This window comes from Etheostoma spectabile, unplaced genomic scaffold (genome assembly GCF_008692095.1).
Source record: "Etheostoma spectabile isolate EspeVRDwgs_2016 unplaced genomic scaffold, UIUC_Espe_1.0 scaffold00569785, whole genome shotgun sequence".
Classification (NCBI taxonomy): domain Eukaryota; kingdom Metazoa; phylum Chordata; class Actinopteri; order Perciformes; family Percidae; genus Etheostoma; species Etheostoma spectabile.
The window spans coordinates 20,580-29,044 of NW_022605323.1; the positions used below are offsets into that span (position 1 = coordinate 20,580).

The window sequence follows — 8,465 nt, forward strand, 5'->3', positions numbered from 1 at the left end:
TTTTAAGGACTTTTTTTGTTGTTGTTGAGAAAAACAAAAGGGGACAATACATATTAATGAACATTTCACAATGTAAATATGCCAGATTGTAGCCTTAGGCTAATTTCCATCTGCAGACCCCCTGGCAGGTTGATGGTACACAAAAAATAACTTGATTTTGAAAAAGACCTATTTTTTTTGTGTGTCGTCACAGCTTCTCATTGGCTCCTCCTCCTGACCTCCCGTGAACTGGACTTTAAATACCTCATCCATCCCGTCACACATCCTGAAGCCAGCATGCCCATCATCAGCAATGCCAACCACGACTTCAACACCTACTCCATCAGCAGCGACGACAGCAGCCTCGACCGCTTCTTCACAGAGATCCCGGAGACTGAGACCATCAAGGGTGTTACTTCCAGCGCGCCCAGCTGCTCCGTGACCCCAAGGCCTCGTATGTGGTGGCCACACCCTGCAGGTCTCATCAACGTCGGGGGCAACCGCTACACATTTCCCTGGAGCACCTTGGAGCAGTTTCCCCAGAGTCGTCTGGGCCGTCTGCGCTTCTGCCACCACCCCCGAGGAGATCGCACGACTCTGCGACGACTACGACGAGAGTGCCGGGGGAGTACTTCTTTGACCGAAACCCTACATTCAGGGTCATCCTCAACTTCCTGGCTGCGGGGAAACTGCGTCTGCTTCGGGAACTGTGCGCCGTGTCGCTGCACGATGAGCTCGACTACTGGGGCGTGGACCCGCGCCACATGGAGCGCTGTTGCCGTCGCCGCATGTCGACCCGCGTGGAGGAGGTGGCAGAGCGAGAGCGCAAAGAAGAGGAGTGGAGGCAGAAGAGGGTGATGCTGAAGAAAAGCAACACAGAAGTTGGAAAGGGCTGTCACAAACTGATGTGGATACTGCGAGAAGTGGTGGAAAACCCCCAGTCGGGTTGGCTGGGAAGATGTTCGCCTGCCTCTCGGTGGTCAGGTGCTGGTCACCGTCATCAGCCTGTGCATCAGCACCGCCAGACCTCAGAGATGAAGAAACCAGGGTGCGTATAAAGCTCGATTAAAAAAGCTGATTGCCACATAACCTCTTGTTGTTAACCTTTTACCACATCAAGCATTTTGTCAATGTGTTAACAGGGAACGGTCATATCACAGAGGCCTAAGTTACAGTAAGTGACCAAAAGATGATGTGCTAAGTGTTAAGATCAAATCTTTACGCTGCATAATCTAAATTAACAACGGATCAATGCATCACTGTGTGATGTTAAGAGGAATTGGTAGTGAGGAACTCAGCACGGCCCCTCAGCTCTACAGTGTCTTTCAGCTCTTTTTTTTTCCATTGTCCTGTCTGTAACTTCACTGTTTTTTTCACTTCAACTACTTCAATCAGCGTCATTTTCAGAAGCAGACAGCTGCAAAAGAAAAGAGTCAAATATTTTTCTCAGAAGTTGGTGGAAACCAAAAGCTAAAAGGAGAGTAAATGGAAATGCAACTACAAATGAATGATAATGTAGCTGCTGATAATGTGTTGGCTAGATGTGTAAATAGGCAACTGTTTGATAAAAATGTCCAACATATCATCATTATAAGGCAAGGCAGCTTTATTTGTAAAGCACAATTCCAGCAACAGGGCAATTCAAAGTGCTTTACACAAAATCAGTTAAAAAACAGTTAAAAAAAACCAAAAAGCGATAAACACATGAATAAACAGTTAAAAATAAAAACATTAAGACACATAAAACACAAGAATAACAGTTACAGTGTAGCATAAGAAATTAAACATTAAAGAATTGAACAGTCATTTAAAGAAAGGCAACATCAAAAAGAAAGGTCTTCAGCCTTGATATAAAAGAACTGAGTCAAACATTTTTCTCAGAAGTTGGTGAAAACCAAAAGCTAAAAAGGAGAGTAAATGGAAATGCAACTACATAAATGAATGATAATGTAGCTGCTGATAATGTGTCGGCTAGATGTGTAAATAGGTTTGATAAGACTGTCCAACATATTGTCTTTATAAGGCGGTAATGACCTTTCAGTATTTACAGGTGGTTGCGTTGCCCCCAAGTGGCCAAAATGAATGTTTAAACACATGTTGGTTGCATGTTGAATAAGTCACAATGGCAACTTCACTATGTCGCTTCAAGTAACATTTCCATTGATGTGCACAAGTCTAAATGAAGTTAACAGACAGAAATACACAACAAAAGTACAGTGTGTGTGTGTGTGTGGGGTGAGGAGTTTTGGGCCTGTTAAATATGGATTTCTCCTCCTTGTTTGAGTTAACAAAAGCAGACAGATGTGGAATTGATTGTATAATTAACTGTCAGTGTTAAGAGCCTCGTGATTAGGTTCCCAATCTTCAGAGACGGTGGATTGATTTCTCCCTGATGTATGTGCAGCCGGCCGAACTAATCAAGACACGAGAAAATCAAAGCATGTTCAGTTCAGAAGAGACGACACAAACTAAATTATTTTTCACATTTCGTGATGGATGTGACCTCGAATGCACAAATCTGGAGATGTGTTTCTAAAGCAATGCCAAAATTCCTTTTATTTTCTGGAAACCAGTTTTGTTTTTAGTTTGGAGGTGCTGGACAGACTAAAAGCCCGTTGTAACTGTATGGTTACTGACACTAGATTATGATTAAAAGGTTAGTAAACGTTTAGATTTACTATTCTTCAAATGGAAATACCCAAGTAAAGTATCCGCAAAACAATCACAATACTACAATATTGCATTGTACAGTTGATGTTCCACCCAGCTTTTCTTTACCTCTGCATGTTGACACAGACATTAACTTTATAAGGTAATGTAGTATAAGGTAATGTAGTATAAGGTAATGTAGTATATGGTAATGTAGTATAAGGTCATGTAGTATAAGGTCATGTAGTATAAGGTAATGTAGTATAAGGTCATGTAGTATAAGGTCATGTAGTATAAGGTCATGTAGTATAAGGTACTGTAGTATAAGGTCATGTAGTATAAGGTCATGTAGTATAAGGTAATGTAGTATAAGGTAATGTAGTATAAGGTCATGTAGTATAAGGTCATGTAGTATAAGGTAATGTAGTATAAGGTCATGTAGTATAAGGTCATGTAGTATAAGGTAATGTAGTATAAGGTAATGTAGTATATGGTAATGTAGTATAAGGTAATGTAGTATTAGGTCATGTAGTATAAGGTAATGCAGTATAATGTAATGTAGTAGAAGGTAATGTAGTATAAGGTAATGCAGTATATGGTAATGTAGTATAAGGTCATGTAGTATAAGGTCATGTAGTATAAGGTACTGTAGTATAAGGTACTGTAGTAGAAGGTAATGTAGTATAAGGTAATGTAGTATAAGGTCATGTAGTACAAGGTAATGTAGTAGAAGGTAATGTAGTATATGGTAATGTAGTATAAGGTAATGTAGTATAAGGTAATGTAGTATAAGGTCATGTAGTATAAGGTCATGCAGTATAAGGTCATGTAGTAGAAGGTCATGTAGTATAAGGTCATGTAGTATAAGGTAATGCAGTAGAAGGTAATGTAGTATAAGGTCATGTAGTATAAGGTCATGTAGTATAAGGTACTGTAGTATAAGGTACTGTAGTAGAAGGTAATGCAGTATAAGGTAATGTAGTATAAGGTCATGTAGTAGAAAGTCATGTAGTATAAGGTAATGCAGTATAAGGTAATGTAGTAGAAGGTAATGTAGTATAAGGTCATGTAGTATAAGGTACTGTAGTAGAAGGTAATGCAGTATAAGGTAATGTAGTATAAGGTAATGTAGTAGAAGGTCATGTAGTATAAGGTCATGTAGTATAAGGTAATGTAGTATAAGGTAATGTAGTTTAAGGTAATGCAGTATAATGTAATGTAGTAGAAGGTAATGTTGTATAAGGTAATGCAGTATAACGTAATGTAGTATAATGTAATGTAGTAGAAGGTAATGTAGTATAAGGTCATGTAGTATAAGGTCATGTAGTATAAGGTCATGTAGTAGAAGGTAATGTAGTATAAGGTCATGTAGTATAAGGTCATGTAGTATAAGGTCATGTAGTATAAGGTCATGTAGTATAAGGTCATGTAGTATAACGTAATGTAGTAGAAGGTAATGTAGTATAAGGTAATGCAGTATAATGTAATGTAATGTAGTATAACGTAATGTAGTAGAAGGTAATGTAGTAGAAGGTAATGTAGTATAAGGTAATGTAGTATAAGGTAATCTAGTATAACGTAATGTAGTATAAGGTAATGCAGTATAATGTAATGTAATGTAGTATAACGTAATGTAGTAGAAGGTAATGTAGTAGAAGGTAATGTAGTAGAAGGTAATGTAGTATAGGTAATGCAGTATAATGTAATGTAATGTAGTATAAACGTAATGTAGTAGAAGGTAATGTAGTAGAAGGTAATGTAGTAGAAGGTAATGTAGTATAAGGTAATGCAGTATAATGTAATGTAATGTAGTATAACGTAATGTAGTAGAAGGTAATGTAGTAGAAGGTAATGTAGTAGAAGGTAATGTAGTATAAGGTAATGTAGTATAAGGTAATGTAGTATAAGGTAATCTAGTATAACGTAATGTAGTATAAGGTAATGCAGTAGAAGGTAATGTAGTAGAAGGTAATGTAGTATAAGGTAATGTAGTATAAGGTAATGTAGTATAATGTAATGTAGTATAACGTAATGTAGTAGAAGGTAATGTAGTAGAAGGTAATGTAGTATAAGGTAATGTAGTATAAGGTAATCTAGTATAACGTAATGTAGTATAAGGTAATGCAGTAAGCTATCATGTTGGAAGACAGAAAGTTCAGATCAGGTTCACCCTCATTTCCTGAGTATCACTTCTTCCAAAAGTAATTCACTGACTTCTTGGAGTTGTATTTCCTCTGGTGGCAGAACTCTAGATTATTTGTGATGATTGTCTCTCATTAGAAGGTCTGTTTACTTCTTCGCTGTCATCATTCAGTCGGCTTTCAAAGCCACGCTGAAAATTGATCCCCCCCCCCCCGCCCACACACATACACACACCCACACACACTCACCTTACTGACTGATCATCCTTACTGCAGCTACATTTCTAACATTCAGTGCCAAAGAAATGTTGCATTAGCTTGTATATAATCTCAAATCCAAAATATATACATAACCAAATATGTTTTTCAGATCCACACCAGCTATACAGCCTAATGCATTTATGTAAGCAAGCATTTAAAAAAAGAATAGTGATATTTTTATTTAAAGGGTAATCCAGTGTAGGGCTAGGCAATATATGTATATTATATATAATATTGATATTGTAATATGAGACTAGATATCATCTTAGATTTTGGATATTGTAACATCGTAATATTGCATAAGTGTTGTATTTTCCTGGTTTAAAGGCTGCATTACAGTAAAGGGATGTACTTTACTGAACTTACCAGACAGTTGTAGCTGTTCACTGATGACTCTGAATCTAAAATCTTAAGTGTGAAGATGTTCTTAACCCGTGTGTTGTCCACAGGTCAAATTGACCTGTTTCAAAGTGTTTTATGTCAGAAAATGGATTCTTTCAATCAAATTGCACAAAAATATCATGGATAATTCCATTCAACGTTCTTCAGGTAATTTAAGTTTTTTTTTTTTTTTTTTTAATGTTATAGCATTTGAAGTCTTTTTTTTTCTTATGGTTTCAAAACGGTATCCGGACTAAATTTTGACATCTGTGATCCACTCAACGTCCCACTGATCTTAACTATTAGTCAAAATAATCATAATTTCTGCCTTTTTAACTAAAAACCTATGTATAATTTGATATAAATGAGGTTTTTTGACCATGACTTCCAAGAATAAATGCCAAACCTATTATTAAACCATCTCTTTTTTTTTGAGAAAAACATGCTCTGGTTTAATTGTGTTTTTTTTAAAACCAATCACAGTCGTCTTGGGCGGCGCTAAGCCCCGGACGGAGCCACGGTGCCGCTGGAAAACAGCCCCGGAAAGGAACTTGTTTTGGTGGAACATGTGCACGTTCAAAAGTTGTTTTAGTCGCGCAACAGAAAGACCAGATTGGACAGATAGTCTAGCTAGCTGTCTGGATTTACCCTGCAGAGATCTGAGGACCAGGTCACCATAGTCCTCAGATTGGACAGATAGTCTAGCTAGCGGTCTGGATTTACCCTGCAGAGATCTGAGGACCAGGTCACCATAGTCCTCAGATTGGACAGATAGTCTAGCTAGCGGTCTGGATTTACCCTGCAGAGATCTGAGGACCAGGTAACCATAGAAATCCACCATCCATCAGTTTAGAACAACACAAAGAAAGAGGAAGGTAAAGGACATCCAGCAGATCTTCACTGGAGCAATCCCCTAAATTAACTGTCGTATATACAGACTAATTTGAAGGTAACATATCTGCGATATATGTGCCATTCCTACAGATGTAATGCTTTAAAAAAAAACCTGAGGTCTGAAATTGATTAACGCTAACCATGACGACTCACCTGATCTGTATTTGTGAATTTGGTTTTAAAGTTGCCCAGTGTCTTCTCGTCACAGTGCGCTCTGTGTGTCTGCAGGGCGAGTGCTCCCAGAAGTGTCAGAGCTGTTCGTGGTGGAGTCCATCTGCGTGGCGTGGTTCACGCTGGAGTTCTCTGTTGCGCTTCGTCAACGCCCAGAGCAAGATGGCCTTCGCCGCGGCCCCCTCAACATCATCGACGCCGTCGCCATCCTGCCCTTCTACGTGTCCCTGGGTCTTCGACGTCAGGGACGAGTCTCAGGAGGACGCCCACGTCGTGGGTGCTGGCAGAGGCTATCTGGACAAACTGAGCCTGATCCTGCGCCTGCTGCGGGCGCTGCGGATCCTGTACGTGATGCGGCTGGCCCGCCATCCCTGGGCCGCAGACGCTGGGCCTGACCATGCAGCGCAGCATACGGGAGTTCGGCCTGCTGCTGCTCTTCGTCTGCGTCGCCGTGACCCTCTTCTCGCCCCTGGTCCACCTGGCGGAGAGCGAGCTGGCGCCGTTCGCCGCCACGCACCGCCGCAGAGCTTCAGCAGCATCCCGGCCTCCTACTGGTGGGCCATCATCTCATGACGACGGTGGGCTACGGCGACATGGTGCAGCGCAGCGTCCCCGGACAGGTGGTCGCGCTCACCAGCATCCTGAGCGGCATCCTCATCATGGCGTTCCCCGCCACGTCCATCTTCCAACCTTCTCCGGTCGTACCAGGAGCTGAAGCAGGAGTACGAGCGGCTGTGGAAGGAGGAGAGAGGCGAGGAAATAGCCGCTGAGTCAGAGGGGAGCTGGGCCAAAGCCGATTTGGCCCAGAGGAGTTCACGTCCGTGTGCAAGGAGGATAACGACGGATGATGATAGCCATGAGTCATAAATCACACTTCCATCGACAGCTTTCTAATGGACCGGGAAGAGAGCAGTCAGCCACTTTCTGTCAGTAATTTTGTCTAAAATGGCAACACTTGACATTGGCTCAACACAACTCTGTCCTTTTAAGCGAATTGAAGCTCTAAAGGACTGTTATTTAAGTTCAAGTTCTTGTCTGTTCATGCTCTGTGTTCATGCTTTATTACATTATGCTTCCAACAGACTATCTAGTAATGCTCAGGTTGTATAACGCTTGCTTTTATATCAGCAAATACATTGCAGCACTTAAAGGAAACCTATTAATGCCTATTATCTTCTGTCATATAGTATTTTACAATGTCGGATGTTCATATTAAAACTTAGTAGGGATGTTAGCAATTAACCATTTTAAACATTAAACGGCAATAACATTTTTGACAATCAGTTAAACAGTGCAAACAATATCTAGCTTTAAATGGAGGACCCTCTGTGTCTGTGTGTGTGTGTGTCTGTGTGTGTGTGTGTGTGTGTGTGGGTCTGTTGTCTTTCAAATATCTCGAGAACAGTTCGTCCAATCTATGTTACACTTGGCGGGATGATGATTACCCAATGAACTTGCCGTCTCTTTTGTATCCAAGCTAATGTTCTTAATTATTATTAAATCAAAAATATATCAAATGGGGACCTTTGGAATCTGCGTTGCGTTTCTGTTGCGTGTCAAAAAAAACATTGTGGTGAGAGTTGTAAAAATGCACTAAAGCAGTAATATACTTCATGTTACACATAAATATCTACTTTAATTAATTTGATAACAGCAAATACAACGTTGGCATTATTGACGGCAAAATGGGTACGGAACATTTTGTTCTTTGTTGACAGGTGCAATATCGAAAATCAGTGATTATTCATTATCTTTTTTTTTATCAATAATTACTCATTATACATTTATATTTGCATTTATGTCAAAACCTAGAGACTTTCAAACATGAGAATGTCATTTATTAAATGTTTGTGTCAAATGGCATATGAACATCATTTATTTATTCTCTTTTGCCTGGAAACGCTTCCCAAAATAGTGAAAAATGGGCGTTGGGCTCTTTCTGAGCCTTGCGTGTGACGCAGGCGGTGTGCAAGCTCTAACCTATTACCA

At 40.0% G+C, this 8,465-nt stretch overlaps 1 pseudogene; it reads left to right on the top strand.

The window, feature by feature from the left end:
* The first annotated feature begins 224 nt into the window (after nucleotides 1-224).
* On the top strand, nucleotides 225-7,431 carry LOC116685361 (potassium voltage-gated channel subfamily G member 4-like; annotated as a pseudogene).
* The last annotated feature ends 1,034 nt before the right edge of the window (nucleotides 7,432-8,465 follow it).